Source organism: Lepidochelys kempii, chromosome 10 (genome assembly GCF_965140285.1).
Source record: "Lepidochelys kempii isolate rLepKem1 chromosome 10, rLepKem1.hap1, whole genome shotgun sequence".
Classification (NCBI taxonomy): domain Eukaryota; kingdom Metazoa; phylum Chordata; order Testudines; family Cheloniidae; genus Lepidochelys; species Lepidochelys kempii.
The window spans coordinates 39,008,821-39,023,255 of NC_136389.1; the positions used below are offsets into that span (position 1 = coordinate 39,008,821).

At 46.4% G+C, this 14,435-nt stretch overlaps 1 protein-coding gene and 1 long non-coding RNA gene across 3 annotated transcripts in view; both read left to right on the plus strand.

The window, feature by feature from the left end:
- LOC140918495 (uncharacterized) overlaps positions 1 to 9,376 on the plus strand; it is a 10,900-nt gene extending 1,524 nt beyond the window's left edge. Inside the window, exons 2-4 of one of the 2 annotated variants that reach the window (XR_013636415.1) lie at positions 3,840 to 3,938; positions 4,035 to 4,418; positions 4,998 to 9,376. This is a non-coding gene — a long non-coding RNA (uncharacterized LOC140918495). Of the gene's footprint in view, positions 1 to 280; positions 3,939 to 4,034; positions 4,419 to 4,997 lie in introns of those variants that run through there. The other variant, XR_012161209.2, reaches the window with a different exon arrangement.
- The window catches only part of CCDC78 (coiled-coil domain containing 78), a 127,188-nt gene that overhangs the window by 63,951 nt on the left and 48,802 nt on the right, over positions 1 to 14,435 (plus strand). The gene's annotated exons all lie outside the window — the stretch shown is intronic.

Below are 14,435 nucleotides of genomic sequence, written 5' to 3' on the forward strand. Positions count from 1 at the left end.
GGGCTACGGGGAAGGTTGTGACGGGGGGTACTGGGGGTGGATGGGCATATACTGGCGAAGGTTTTGACGGTTGGTACCTGGGTTGGATAGGGTTGTACTGGGGAAGGTTATGACAGGCGGTACCGGGGTTGGATGGGGGGTGTACTTGGGAACGTTATGACGGTAGGTGCCTGGGTTGTATAGGTGGTACTGGGGAAGGTTATGACTGGGTGTACTGGGGTTGGATGGGGGGTACTGGGGAAGCTTACCGGGGTTGGACTGGGGACGCTGGGGAAAGTTATGACGGGAGGTTCCAGGGTTGGATGGTGGGGTACTGGGGAAGGTTATGACGGGGGGTATTGGTAATGCTCCCCAAATAATTCCTGGAGACTGGCACACAACAGACCCCAAGAATTGGTCCCCCGAGCACCTTCTTTGTGCTGCAGGTGGAAAACTGCATCACTGTATGAACCATATTGCAAGGCCCTGCCTGGGGCATAAAGAGAGTGTGCTCAGTCACATTTGCTAAATATGAGGCAAAGCCTTCTCAGGCCTTATCTTTACTAGAAAAAAAGGTGGGTTTTTTTTAACCCATGTTAGCTGACCCAAGTAGACAAGACAGTTGTACTTTTAACATGTGTTAGCTGGTTGAGATAACCCTCGAGTTCTTTCAGCCTGCTTTAGTTTGTGCTGATGCACATTTCTCCATTCTCAACCAGTTGCTGCCTGCACTGTCAGCATTTTGAACAGGTTCCTGAACTTCTTGCAGGGCTAGAGGAGGTGTCTGCTGATGGTGGTGATGGTTGTAGGACAGGAAATTATGAGGAAGAACCCCACAGTAGGCAGATGTGGTATAAGCAGCCCCCATGCAGGCCTAACCTTACTCTCTAATACTTTGTGTAAGCAGAGTCTGAATGAACTCTCCCCTGACAGCTAGTTCGGGAGCGGGAGAGACTTCAGGAGCAAACTGTATTTACATGAACACATATAGTCTGCATAGGTATCTAGCAGACAGGAGTTGTGTAGCTCCAAGTGATCAGCTTTGGCTGGTGTTGGGTGGCAAATCACTTGAATGCAGGGGTAGTGAAAAGTTATCAATGTTATCTTCATTGTATGACTAACGGGGAGCAGAACTGTGCTGAGCTTCTCCCAATTGAGGGGTCACCCTCAGCCGAAAGGAACTCGCTAAGCCAGGGGCTCGAATCCAGACCTCTGTGAAAGTAAGAGGGGTGAGGATAGGTGTCCCAGCTAGGAGTTGGGGACTCTCCCTAAGGGTCCTCAGTCTGGTTTAACCTTTTCCTCCCCACTGTTAAAAAAGATAGAGCTAAATAGGCTTCATTAAGAGCCTTTTTGTTATGTTAAAGTGCCCAAATGAGAGCTGAATTCACTTGTGGGGGGGGGCAGTGTTTCTGCCTAACCTGCAAAGAGCTGAAAATCACTCAGAGACTGATGTGCAGAGGTCACAGCAGAGAGGCAGGTGGCAGCAGAAGGTGACTGACAGTCGGCTGGTGAATGAGTGGCTGGCGAGGCAGTGAGCAGATCGAGCTGCTGGCGAGGCGGCCAGTGGGCCAGTGGATGGTGGGGCAGCTGGCAGAGAAGACCAGTAGCTGGTGGGGTGGCCAGCCAGTGCAAGTGCTCAGAGGGCGGAGCAAGCAAGGTACCTTCTTCCCTGGGTGAGAGCTCAGCTCACACAGATGCACCTGTGAACCCTGGTCCTCACTGACCAAGGACAGCCACTGAGAGTGGGGTATGGTGAGGGAGCTCAGAAAAGGAACTTTTGGTTGTAGAACTCAAGAACATGAGGCAGAAGGCACTGCCCCATGCACTCTAGGGTGGGTGTCCTGCTCACAGTTTTATGTTTATGAATCCTGCTTGTGGCATTTCCCCTAATTAATGTCAGGTGACTTCCCTCCTTTCATTAAAAGTTTCTTTTCTACACTCAGACTCTGTGCTTGCGAGTGGGGAAGTATTGCCTCTCAGAGGCACCCAGGGGTGGTGTGTGATTTTCCCAGGTTATTGGGTGGGGGCTCAAGCTGGTTCTGTGTTGTATTGTTGAAAAGGAACCCCTAGATATTGAACCCGGCCCTGGTTACTGTCGGCTCTACCTGGCGGAAAGGGTTACATTTGGCTTAAATGCTGAAGCATGGGGTTTTTATCCCTTCCAAAATTCTTCACTGTCATTACTCTGGCTATTTTGATCTGTAGAAATGTCGAATCCTCTTGACCTCATTGACATTCTGTGGCAATGAGTTGCATATTCTTATGTGTTGAGTGAAAAAGTATTTCCCTTTATCAATTTTGAATTTATTACCTTTCAATTTAATTGAACGTCTCTTTGTTCTTGTATTATGAAACGTGGAGAATGGATGTTCTCGATCTACTTCCTCTGTGTCATTCATTATTTTATATATGTTCACCATTTCCTCTCTTGTTCATGCCCTTTCTATGGTAAGCAATCCCAGTCTTTTCAAACACTCTTCAAATCAGCTTTTTCCAGGCCCCTTATAATTCTCAGTTGCCTTCTCTGAACCGCACTCTAGTTCTACAATCCATTTTGAGATGGACTGACCCATCAAAGCCTTGGCTGGGATAATTTAGTTGGGGTTAGTCCTGCCTTGAGCAGGGGGTTGGACTAGATGACTTCCTGAGGTCTCATCCAACCCTAATCTTCTATGATTCTGTGACCAGTACTGGTCATAAAATATCTGCTGAAAACACATTAGTTGTGTTTTTTCTAGGGCTGTCAATTAATTGCAATTAACTCACATGATTAACTCACAAAAATTAATCGTGATTCAACACACTGTTAAACAATAGAATACCAATTGAAATGTATTAAGTATTTTGGGATGTTTTTCACATTTCCAAATATATTGATTTCAGTTACAACACAGAATAAAAAGTGTACAATGCTCACTTTATATTATTTTTGATTACAAATATTTGCACTGTAAAAATTATAAAAGAAATTGTATTTTCAATTCACCTCATACAACTGCTGTAGTGCAATCTCTTTATCATGAAAGTGCAACTTCCAAATGTGAGGTTTTTTGTTACATAACTGCATTCAAAAACAAAACAATGTTAAACTTTATAGCCTACAAGTCCAATCAGTCCTACTTCTTGTTCAGCCAATCGCTAAGACAAACAAATTTGTTTACATTTGCAGAAGGTAGTGCTGCCTGCTTCTTGACTACAATGTCACCTGAAAGTGCGAACAGGCGTTTGCATGGCACTGTTGTAGTCTATTGTTAGTATATAGGTCTGTTTGTTAGCCTGGGATAGAATTTTGGATTTGACTTTTTGATACTCTTCTACTAAAATGTGTAAGCAAGGGACAAAGACACTGTGATGTTGCTTCTGCCTAGTCAGCTGGATTTGTTAGTAGAATGGGAACAGATAAGAGCAGTTAAATGTTACTCAAGAGCACACTTTAAGATTGCCTCAAACCCTATCTCAAGGAAGGCAAGGTCAAGCAACCAGTCAGGAGGGTCAAAGGGGCATGGGGCGGGGGAGATATAAAACACTTGGCCCTGGTCTAGGAGTTGAGGTCGAATTTAGCAGCGTTATATCGATTTAATCCTGCACCCGTCCACACGACGAAGCCCTTTTTTCGACTTAAAGGGCTCTTAAAATCAGTTTCCTTACTCCACCCCCAACAAGGGGATTAGCGCTGAAATCGGCCTTGCTGGGTCGAATTTGAGGTACTGTGGACACAATTAGATGGTATTGGCCTCCGTGAGCTATTCCAGAGTGCTCCATTGTGATCACTCTGGACAGCACTCTCAACTCAGATGCACAGGCCAGGTAGACAGGAAAAGGCCCGCAAACTTTTGAATTTCAGTTTCCTCTTTGGCCAGCGTGGCAAGCTGCAGGTGACCATGCAGAGCTCATCAGCAGAGGTGACCATGATGGAGTCCCAGAATCGCAAAAGAGCTCCAGCAAGGACCGAACGGGAGGTACGGGATCTGATCGCTGTGTGGGGAGAGGAATCTGTGCTATCAGAACTATGTTCTAGTTTTCAAAATGCCAAAACATTTGTCAAAATCTCCCAGGGCATGAAGGACTGAGGCCATAACAGGGACCCGAAGCAGTGCCACATGAAACTTAAGGAGCTGAGGCAAGCCTACCAGAAAATCAGAGAGGCGAACGGCCGCTCCGGGCCAGAGCCCAAAACATGCCGCTTGTATGATGAGCTGCAGCCATTTTAGGGGTTTCAGCCACCACTACCCCAGCTGCGTTGTTTGACTCCTTCAAAGGAGATGGAGGCAACACGGAAGCAGGTTTTGGGGACGAGGAAGATAGCTCACAGCAAGCAAGCGGAGAAACCGGTTTTCCCAACAGCCAGGAGCTGTTACTCACCCTGGACCTGGAGCCAGGAGCCCCCGAACCCACCCAAGGCTGCCTCCCGGACCCGCCAGGCGGAGACGGGACCTCTGGTGAGTGTACCTTTTAAAATACTATACATGGTCTAAAAGCAAGCATGTTTAATGATTAATTTGCCCTGGCATTCACGGCTCTCCTGGATGTACTCCCAAAGCCTTTGCGAAAGGTTTCTGGAGAGGGCAGCCTTATTCCGTCCACCATGGTAGGACACTTTACCACGCCAGGCCAGTAGCACATAGTCTGGAATCATTGCAGAACAAAGCATTGCAGCATATGTTTGCTGGCGTTCAAACAACATCCGTTCTTTATCTCTCTGTGTTATCCTCAGGAGAGTGATATCATTCATGGTCACCTGGTTGAAATAGGGTGCTTTTCTTAAGGGGACGTTCAGAGGTGCCCATTCCTGCTGGGCTGTTTGCCTGTGGCTGAACAGAAATGTTCCCTGCTGTTAGCCATGGGGAGGAGGGAGGGGCTAGCCACGCGGTGGGGGGAGGCAAAATGCGACCTTGGAACTATGTATGTAATATGCTATTTATGTAATGTTAACAGCAAGGCTTACCGTGAAAGTGTACCCATTGTTCTATAAAATGTGTCTTTTTAAATACCACTGTCCCTTTTTTTTTCTCCACCAGCTGCATATGTTTCAAGGATCACAGGATCTTCTCCTTCCCAGAGGCTAGCAAAGATCAGAAGGTGAAAAAAACACACTCGCAGTGAAATGCTCTCTGAGCTCATGCTGTCCTCCCACACTGACAGAGCACAGACGAATGCGTGGAGGCAATGTCAGAGTGCAGGAAAGCACAAAATGACCAGGAGGAGAGGTGGTGGACTGAAGAGAGGGCTGAAGCTGAAAGGTGGCAGCAGCATGATGAGAGGAGGCAGGACTCAATACTGAGGCTGCTGGAGGATCAAACTAATATGTTCCAGCGTATAGTTGAGCTGCAGGAAAGGCAGCAGGAGCACAGACCGCCGCTACAGCCCCTGTGTAACCAACCGCCCTCCTCCCCAAGTTCCATAGCCTCCTCACCCAGATGCCCAAGAACGCGGTGGGGGGCCTCCGGCCACCCAGCCACTCCACCCCAAAGGATTGCCCAAGCAACAGAAGGCTGGCATTCAATAAGTTTTAAACTTTTAAAGTCCTGTGTGGCCTTGTCCTTCCCTCCTCCACCACCTCTCCTGGTGCTTCTCTCTTCCACCACCCCTCCTGGGCTACCTTGGTAGTTATCCCCCTATTTCTGCGATGAATTAATATAGAATGCATGAATGTGAAGCAACAATGACTTTATTGCCTCTGCAAGCGGTGAGCGAAGGGAGGAGGGGAGGGTGGTTAGTTTACAGGGAAGTAGAGTGAACCAAGGGGCGGGGGGTTTCATCAAGGAGAAACAAACAGAACTTCCACACCATAGCCTGGCCAGTCATGAAACTGGTTTTCAAAGCTTCTGTGATGCGCACCGTGACCTTTGCTCGTGTCCTGTGCTCTTCTAACTGTCCTGGTTTCTGGCTGTGCATAACCAGCAGCCAGGCGATTTGCCTCAACCTCCCACTCCACCATAAACGTCTCCCCCTTACTCTCACAGATATTGAGGAGCACACAGCAAGCAGTAATAACAGTGGAAATATTGGTTTCGCTGAGGTCTAACCGAATCAGTAAACTGCGCCACCGCACTTTTAAACATCCAAATGCGCATTCTACCACCATTCTGCACTTGCTCAGCCTGTAGTTGAACAGCTCCTGACTACTGTCCAGGCTGCCTGTGTATGGCATCATGAGCCATGGTATTAAGGGGTAAGCTGGGTCCCCAAGGATAAGTATAGGCATTTCAACATCCCCAACGGTTATTTTCTGGTCTGGGAAGAAAGTCCCTTCCTGCAGCTTTTGAAACAGACCAGAGTTCCTGAAGATGTACCTTTCCCGGCCAGCCCACACTGATGTTGGTGAAACATCCCTTGTGATCCACCAGTCCTTGCAGCACTATTGAAAAGTACCCCTTGCGGTTTATGTACTTGCCGGCTTGGTGCTCTGGTGCCAAGATAGGGATATGGGTTCCGTCTATAGCCCCACCACAGTTAGGGAATCCCATTGCAGCAAAGCCATCCACTATGACCTGCACATTTGCCAGAGTCACTACCCTTGATATCAGCAGATCTTTGATTGTGTTGGCTACTTGCATCACAGCAGCCCCCACAGTAGATTTGCTCACTCCAAATTGATTCCCGACTGACAGGTAGCTGTCTGGCGTTGCAAGCTTCTACAGGGCTATTGCCACTCGCTTCTCAACTGTGAGAGCTGCTCTCATCTTGGTATTCTTGCACTTCAGGGCAGGGGAAAGCAAGTCACAAAGTTCCATGAAAGCGCCCTTACGCATGCGAAAGTTTTGCAGCCACTGGGAATCATCCCAGACCTGCAACACTATGCGGTCCCACCAGTCTGTGCTTGTTTCCCGAGCCCAGAGTCGGCGTTCCACGGCATGAACCTCCCCCATTAGCACCATGATGCCCACATTGCCAGGGCCCATGCTTTAAGAGAAGTCTGTGTCCATGTCCTCATCACTCTCATCACCGTGCTGACGTCGCCTACTCGCCCGGTTTCGCTTTGCCAGGTTTTGGTGCTGCATATACTGCTGGATAATGCGTGTGGTGTTTAATGTGCTCCTAATTGCCCAAGTGATCTGAGCGGGCTCCATGCTTGCTGTGGTATGGCGTCTGCACAGAAAAAAGACGCGGAACGATTGTCTGCCGTTGCCCTGACGGAGTGAGGGGCGACTGACGACATGGCTTACAGGGTTGGCTTACGGGGAATTAAAATCAACAGAGGGGGTGGCTTTGCGAGAAACAGAATGGCCCCCTCAAGGATAGAACTCAAAACCTCAAGAACTCAAAACTGGGTTTAGCAGGCCATTGATTTCACGGAGGGAAGGAGGAGAAAATGAATATAAAACAAATCTGGTCTATTTCTTGTTTTGATCCACTTCATCTATCTTTATACATCTTGCTGGCAGCAGACTTGCAGTATGACCGCTAGCCATCGTCATCTCCTGGGTGCTCGGCAGAAGACGATGCAGTATGACTGCTGGCCATAGTCTTCTGCTGGCTGCTGATTAAAAGACAGTGCACTGCCGGTAGGACTGAATCGCCATGAGACGAAACTTAAAAGGGAAATGACTTGGCTGAGTCACTCCCATGTTTGCCCAGGTGCCCCTGACCTCATCGAGGTTGGTTAAAAGAGCACCCAGGACTACGTCGACGACGGCAACCGGTCATACTGCACTGTCTGCTGCCAAAAGTCAATAAACTGCTGCTGTATAGCAATGCAGTACTGCGTCTGCCAGCACCCAGGAGACATACAGTGACGGTTAGCTGAGCAGGCTCCATGCTTGCCGTGGTATGGCGTTTGCGCAGGTAACTCAACAAAAAGGCGCAAAACGATTGTCTGCCCTTGCTTTCACGGAGGGAGGGCTTGACAACATGTACCCAGAACCACCCACGACAATGTTTTTGCCCCATTAGGCATTGGGATCTCAACCCAGAATTTCAATGGGCGGCGGAGACTGCGGGAATTGTGGGATAGCTACCCACAGTGCAACACTCCAGAAGTCGACGGTTGCCTCGGTATTGTGGACACTCTGCCGACTATGCACTTAGAGCATTTATGTGGGGACACACACAATCGACTGTATAAAAACGCTTTCTACAAAACCGACTTCTATAAATTTGACCTAATTTCGTAGTGTAGACATACCCTAAAAGACCAAAGAAATCCCCATCCGTGACTGCAGCACAACCTCACTCGTTACCTCTCCCATGGGGTACAAAAGGGGTGGGATGAAGACCCCAGACCCAAAAATGGAACATGACCCTAAATTGTAAGGGGTGGGACTGTGGGCATGCATTGCAGGTATATTTGGGCCTGCTAAGAAGGAGGAGGAGGGAATAGGGAGAATGGGGACACAGGCAAGGCTCTGCGGCGTCAGAGCTGAGAACAGAACACTGGGAAACAGACTGCTGGTGTGTAGAGCTATGGATATGCTTGTTTGGAACTAACCCCAATAAACCTCGAATTGCCTGCACTTTGGACTTCTGGTCTTCTGCTCTCTGTCTGTGTGACAAGAACCAAGGGAGGGAGTGAAGGGAAAGCCCTCTAACACCTGGGTCACAAGTTATTTACATGCCAGATGCGCTAAAGAGTCATATGTCCCTTGATACTTCAACCACTATTCCAGAGGACGTGTGTCCATGCTGATGACAGGTTCTGCTCGATAACGATCCAAAGCAGTGCAGATTGACTCATGTTCACTTTCATCATCTGAGTCAGATGCCACCAGCAGAAGATTGATTTTCATTTTTGGTGGTTTGGGTTCTATAGTTTCCACATCGGAGTGTTGCTCTTTGTAGACTTCTGAAAGCATGCTCCACTCCTCGTCCCTCTCAGATTTTGGAAGGCACTTCAGATTCTTAAATCTTGGGTCAAGTGCTGTCGCTATCTTTAGAAATTTTACATTGGTATCTTCTCTGTATTTTGTCAAATTTGCAGTGAAAGTGTTCTTAAAATGAACAACATATGCTAGGTCATCATCCGAGACTGCTATAACATGAACTATATGGCTGAATGTGGTAAAACAGAGCAGCAGACGTAAAATTTTCCCCCAAGGAGTTCAGTCACAAATTTAATTAAGGCATTATTTTTTTAACGAGCGTCATTAGCATGGGAGCATGTCCTCTGGAATGGTGGCCGAAGCACAACGCACGTAAATAACTTGCAATGCCGGCTACAACAATGCTATGCAAACGGCTGTTCTCACTTTCAGGTGACGTAAACAAGAAGCAGGCAGCAAGATCTTCTGCAAATGTAAACAAACTTGTTTGTCTGAGTGATTGAATGAACAAAGAGTAGGACTGAGTGGACTTGTAGGCTCTAAAGTTTTACATTGTTTTATTTTTGAATGCAGGTTTTTTTTGTACATAATTGTAAGCTCAACTTTCATGATAGAGAGATTGCACTACAGTACTTGTATTAGGTGAATTGAAAAATACTATTTATTTTGTTTTTTACAGTGCAAATATTTGTAATAAAAATAAATATAATGTGAGCACTGTGTTCTTTTTATTCTGTGTTGTAACTGAAATCGCTATATTTGAAAATATAGAAAACATCCAAAAATATTTAAATAAATGGTATTCTATTATTGTTTAACAGTGCAATTAATGGTGATTAATGTTTTTAATCACTTGACAGCCCTAGTTTTTTTCCCTAAAGCTAGTGAGGAAATATAGTTCTGGCCAGCAATTCAAAGAACAAAATCTTGATCTTTAGGAAGACTTGAGACCAGCCAGGCAACTGTCTCAGGCTTAGGGCTGTGTATGCTTCAGCAATGTCCTGCATGGTTAATCAAACTCCCCTTCCGTTGTTCTTTTCAGTCGTCTTCCCCGTTCCCCATTGGATAGTGTCTTTCCTGCACTATCAACCGCTCAGTCACCCCAGCCTCTCTAGAATCAGCAATTTATCTCATGTTTTCATGCCTGTTGCTTCTCATCCAAACACAGGTTGAGAATCAGGGGACAGGTTTTGGAAGATTCTCTACAGCTCCAAAACAAATGTTCATAATCTTGAATCCAGCATTTCAGTACAATATACTGGAAAGTATAGGTGTATGAGAATCTTTGTGTGCTCCCTCTCCAAATTGATTAAGGTTCTTCTTTTATCATATTGCATCTCTTTGTGCCCATTTGAGGAGTAGGCCAACTGATGAATGAGGAAACCTGGGTGTAGGAGGGATGGATGGACAGTGGTACTGACCAAGTTGCAGTGCATGTCTGGGTTTTCTCCCTCAAGAGCGGGTATAGACACATACAGTATTGATGTCGAGAGGGTCATCTGAGAGAGGATCAAAAACCCTCTTTAGTTTCTGACTCTATTGTATGCATCGGTGGGTGGGTAAGACTCGGACCCTATTTCAGGTGGGCCTGAAGTTCAGTCTGAGATTTCCCCTGTGGCTATCCTAGTTGAAAGACATTGGCTAATAGCGTCTGGATTAACAGCAGATAGATGGTCTTTCAGTCTTCATTTACCAGTGATGAAAAGCAAAGCCCTGACATGGACCCTAGGCCTACATTGAACAGGCTCCAAGTGCTGTGCAGCCACTGGGAGGGGAAGCACCCACAATGGATTCTGCTGGACATGGATTCAAGCCCTGGCTCCTGCCTTGCCGATGGAGCTTTTGCTCCTTTTTAGTAGGTCAGAGCACCGAGCTTCCTAGCTTTCCCATCTGCACTAACTTTACTGATCTCTGAGCCTTGGCTACACTGGAATGTAAACAGTCAGCTTCAGATTACAGTATACACCACAAAAGCTGAGGAGGGAGATTAGACATGAGACAGTGAGAGACCAGGGGCTTGGGAGGCAAAGCTTCTATAAACAAGAGTGCTAGACCCTCTGCCTGTGCTGGTAAAAGCACCACGCTGTCCTTATGGACTGATACCCGCAGTGGGGAGAGATCCATCATTCTGATGCTTACTAGCCAAAGTGGCTCAGCATGAAGCCTATTGTTCACCTCATTATATAAATAGCTTTATAGCCACATACTGTACAAACAAACACTGGGACTGGGAGAGGGGAGGCGACACACTGGATGAGTACTCTGGGAGGACTTCTCTGGGGGAGTTAAATTGAGATGAACTTTCCTTAATACACCATCTTTTGAGACCAAGTAGGTTAGGTAAACATGTCTCTCTGGCCACAGCATGGCTCTAGCTCCTGTCTGAAGAACTGGCCACAAGGAGGCGTTCCCAAGGTTCCCAGCTTCCTGGTCAGGGAGAATGGTAGAAGAGCCCCATGTTAATCCAGAGCTAACGTGGTGTGTGAGACCCATGAAAGGGGAACGGCTGGTAACAGTGTCCTATAACTATAGCATGCCATGTCAATGGTGAAGAATCAGAGCAAGTCAATTTCTTCTAATACTGAACAAGGAACTCTTTTTTAAAAATAAGGATAACAAAGTTAACACTAAAGCTACTCTACATGGATCTCTGCCTAGAATCTTCCCCAGCCCCACTCCTTCTAGGCTGCCTGCTACAGATTAAAATAAACCGATCGTATCAATATAGTTATAGCTATATAGATCTGTACAAATGAAAGAAGATGTCATTCTAGTCTCTCTGTACTGTATTGTTAAATATAAAGAAATATTTTCTGAGGCCTGCTGTTTCAGCTCAGATGCCCACTTACAGAACATTATACACTATGTTAGAACAGGAAGTTAAGAAGAATATTATATTGATTGGAAACTGCAGAAGGAGTTTAGGTAGGTGGGATGTAACTACCCAGTGTGGAATTTAACTAGAACACTGGGTTAACATGGCTCTCTAGTGAAGTGTGCTATTGGATCTTAAATGACTGCAAGTCATCAGAAGCTCTTTTTTAAAAACTTATCTGAACGATTGGACTTCTAGCAGCAGCCCTACAGCACTGTACTAACTTGGAGGAAAGAGCACCATTAACCAATGTTGCCAACTTGTGACTTTTATTGCGAGTCTCACAATAGTTGGTGTGTTTTTTTTCCTTAAAGCCCCTGCTGTTGGAGTCATGTGATTAAATGGGAACAAGTCCCTGCCCCAAAGAGCAAACAATCTAAATAGACAAGACAGACAAGAGGCAGGAGCAAGGAAGGCTGCTATCCTCATTTTACAGATGGGGAAACTGAGGCACAGAGCAATGAAGTGACTTGTGCAAAATGAAATAGGAAGTCTGTGGCAGAGCCAGGAAACAAACTCCATCCTCTGATTTCTTAGCCCAAAGCCTTAACTACCTGGCTGCCCACATCACCGAGCTACTGCAAAGTTTGAAATGACTGTCAGTCTTCCTGGAAGTATAATAGAGGGAGTCTACAGGCCAGGATTGAGGTGCGTGGCCATTGCTGCATGGGGAAAGCATGTGCAACACCTGCCTGCATTCCCTGGGACTCTCCCAGCCCCTCCCCCCAGGGCACTGAACTGATCCAATCTTAAGCACATGTTTAACATATTTAAAAAACTGTATTCGAGGTTCTGCTCCAAATGTAAGCAGGTGCAGCTCCCATCCATGTCAGTGGGGGCTGGCTTGCCCTCTCTCTAACTTCGAGTGATTCAGGTTTCTTATAATTTGTCACTGCTGAGAAGTATGCATGCATTATAGATGACAGGCCAAAGATTTTGATGGAAAATTTTTCCAAAGAAACAGGCAACTGGGATGTAAAATGGACACTGATCCACACTGCAATAATTAAAAATAATGTTGTGGGTTTTTTAAGGGTTGTAAAATTGCTATAGATTGTTATAGATTGCTTCTTCTTGATGCCTGTGATTTTAGTCCATAATCTTTGTGGCTTTTTATCCTAGGTTCTGTCACATTCAGACAAGTTGCCTTAAAATTAACTGTAAAATTGTACACTACTGGGGGCTGTTGAAGGGAAATGCCTGCTACTGATGTACTACCTTGCCTTCTACTGGACGGAATCAGAATTGCTAAAATGTGTGTTACAGCCTTCATACTGCTCATGGTGGGTGGTGATTCTGCATTAGCTCAAGCGGCAAGTACTTGTCCTGCTGCTGCTATGAAGTGATCTCTGTGAAGCCGGCTAGAGATCGGTTAAAGATGCAATGGGAGTACATGGGTTTGTTTTCTTTCCTTGGCTTCTGTAATGAAGGATATTTATTTAAAATAATGAATTGGAAGGGGAGCTGGCCCCAAGGCTTTAGGGGTGGCTAGAGGTGATCTCTCAGCCAGGACCTGATTGTGAAAGGGAAGAAAATCAATATAGTGAAGGGGCCAATTGGGAACAGATTGCAGCGGTCTCGCTCTTCCACAGTATCTATTACAACTCTGTGATGTAAACCAGCTGCTGAGATTAGCCATAGTGTAACCTTGCTCTGAAGCTCCCAGGGGAGTTCTCTGACAATGTAGGCTGTTCCCTTGCAATCTCATTTCCCACCTCCCACCCCCGTCTCTTTAGCAGGAAGTGACCCAGGGAGCGCCACTGAGAAAATGTAGTGGTCAGTGTTGTCAGCTCTGTTAATTTTGTGTGTTTTGTGGTATATTGTGTTTCTCCAAAAGCTACATCTCCTGGAGTCCTGTGAATATGTGAAAATCTGACTTTTCATTTAAAAAAATGAAATTTCTTGCCCTCTTGGCTGTGGAAAAAAGTTTGAAAGGGTTCAAAAATCAGAAGGCAAATAAAAAGAAGCTGATTTCTAGTATTATTTAAAAGCTTGTGATTTCTGGGGTTGGGTGATACTATATGTGGCCTTGTCCTATGCACTGTCACTGCTTGGGAGCTTTGGTGTATTACAGATGGACTAAGGAGGTGGTGTTCAGATCTGAGTTAGGCTTAGGCTGGACTTCCAGGGAGCATGCCACTGGGGAGTGGTGCTGTGTTGAGTCCAGGGAGTTGGGCCTCCCAGGGCACAGGCCCACATCAAGAATGGGTGTGTGGGTTTTCTAGTGCCATAATCTTGTGAGCTGTTCCTGCAAAATGTTAGCACCATGTGAACAAGCAGGTTCAGATCCAGGGACCCGAATCAGAATCCAAGCCTGGTACGTGGAGGGGACCAGATGCGTTTCTTGGTTTGGCCCATCTGCACTATTTTTGAATTGCAAAGGAGTTTTGTTTTCTCTGTGGGTACCACGCGGTTTACACCGCACTTGTCACCATGGGTTCTGGGCTCCTGTTGAAGGGGCTCCATTGCCTTCCTGCTTACTCCAGCCCCTGACAGTGTCAGTCTGGCTAACAGACTGCAGTGTTCAGCTGGGCAATGGCCCCTAGGAGGGGCCCCCTCTCTACTCCTCCTCTTTGCACCATAGGGATGGACAAGTTGGTGTGGATAACGTAAGAGCTGAACTGAGCTTTCCCCCAAAACTTGAGTCACCATCTGAAATCCAAGTATTAAATCTTGGGAGAAAACCCCATGCTGAGTCAGGTCCTGTTCAACTTCATAGGCTTGAAAGGCTGCATGGTGTGGAAGTTAGCACAAGATTTTGGGGTTCTCCCCATCACTAGTCTCTGCATAATCTTACTTGATGCAACACCACAGCAGCTTGC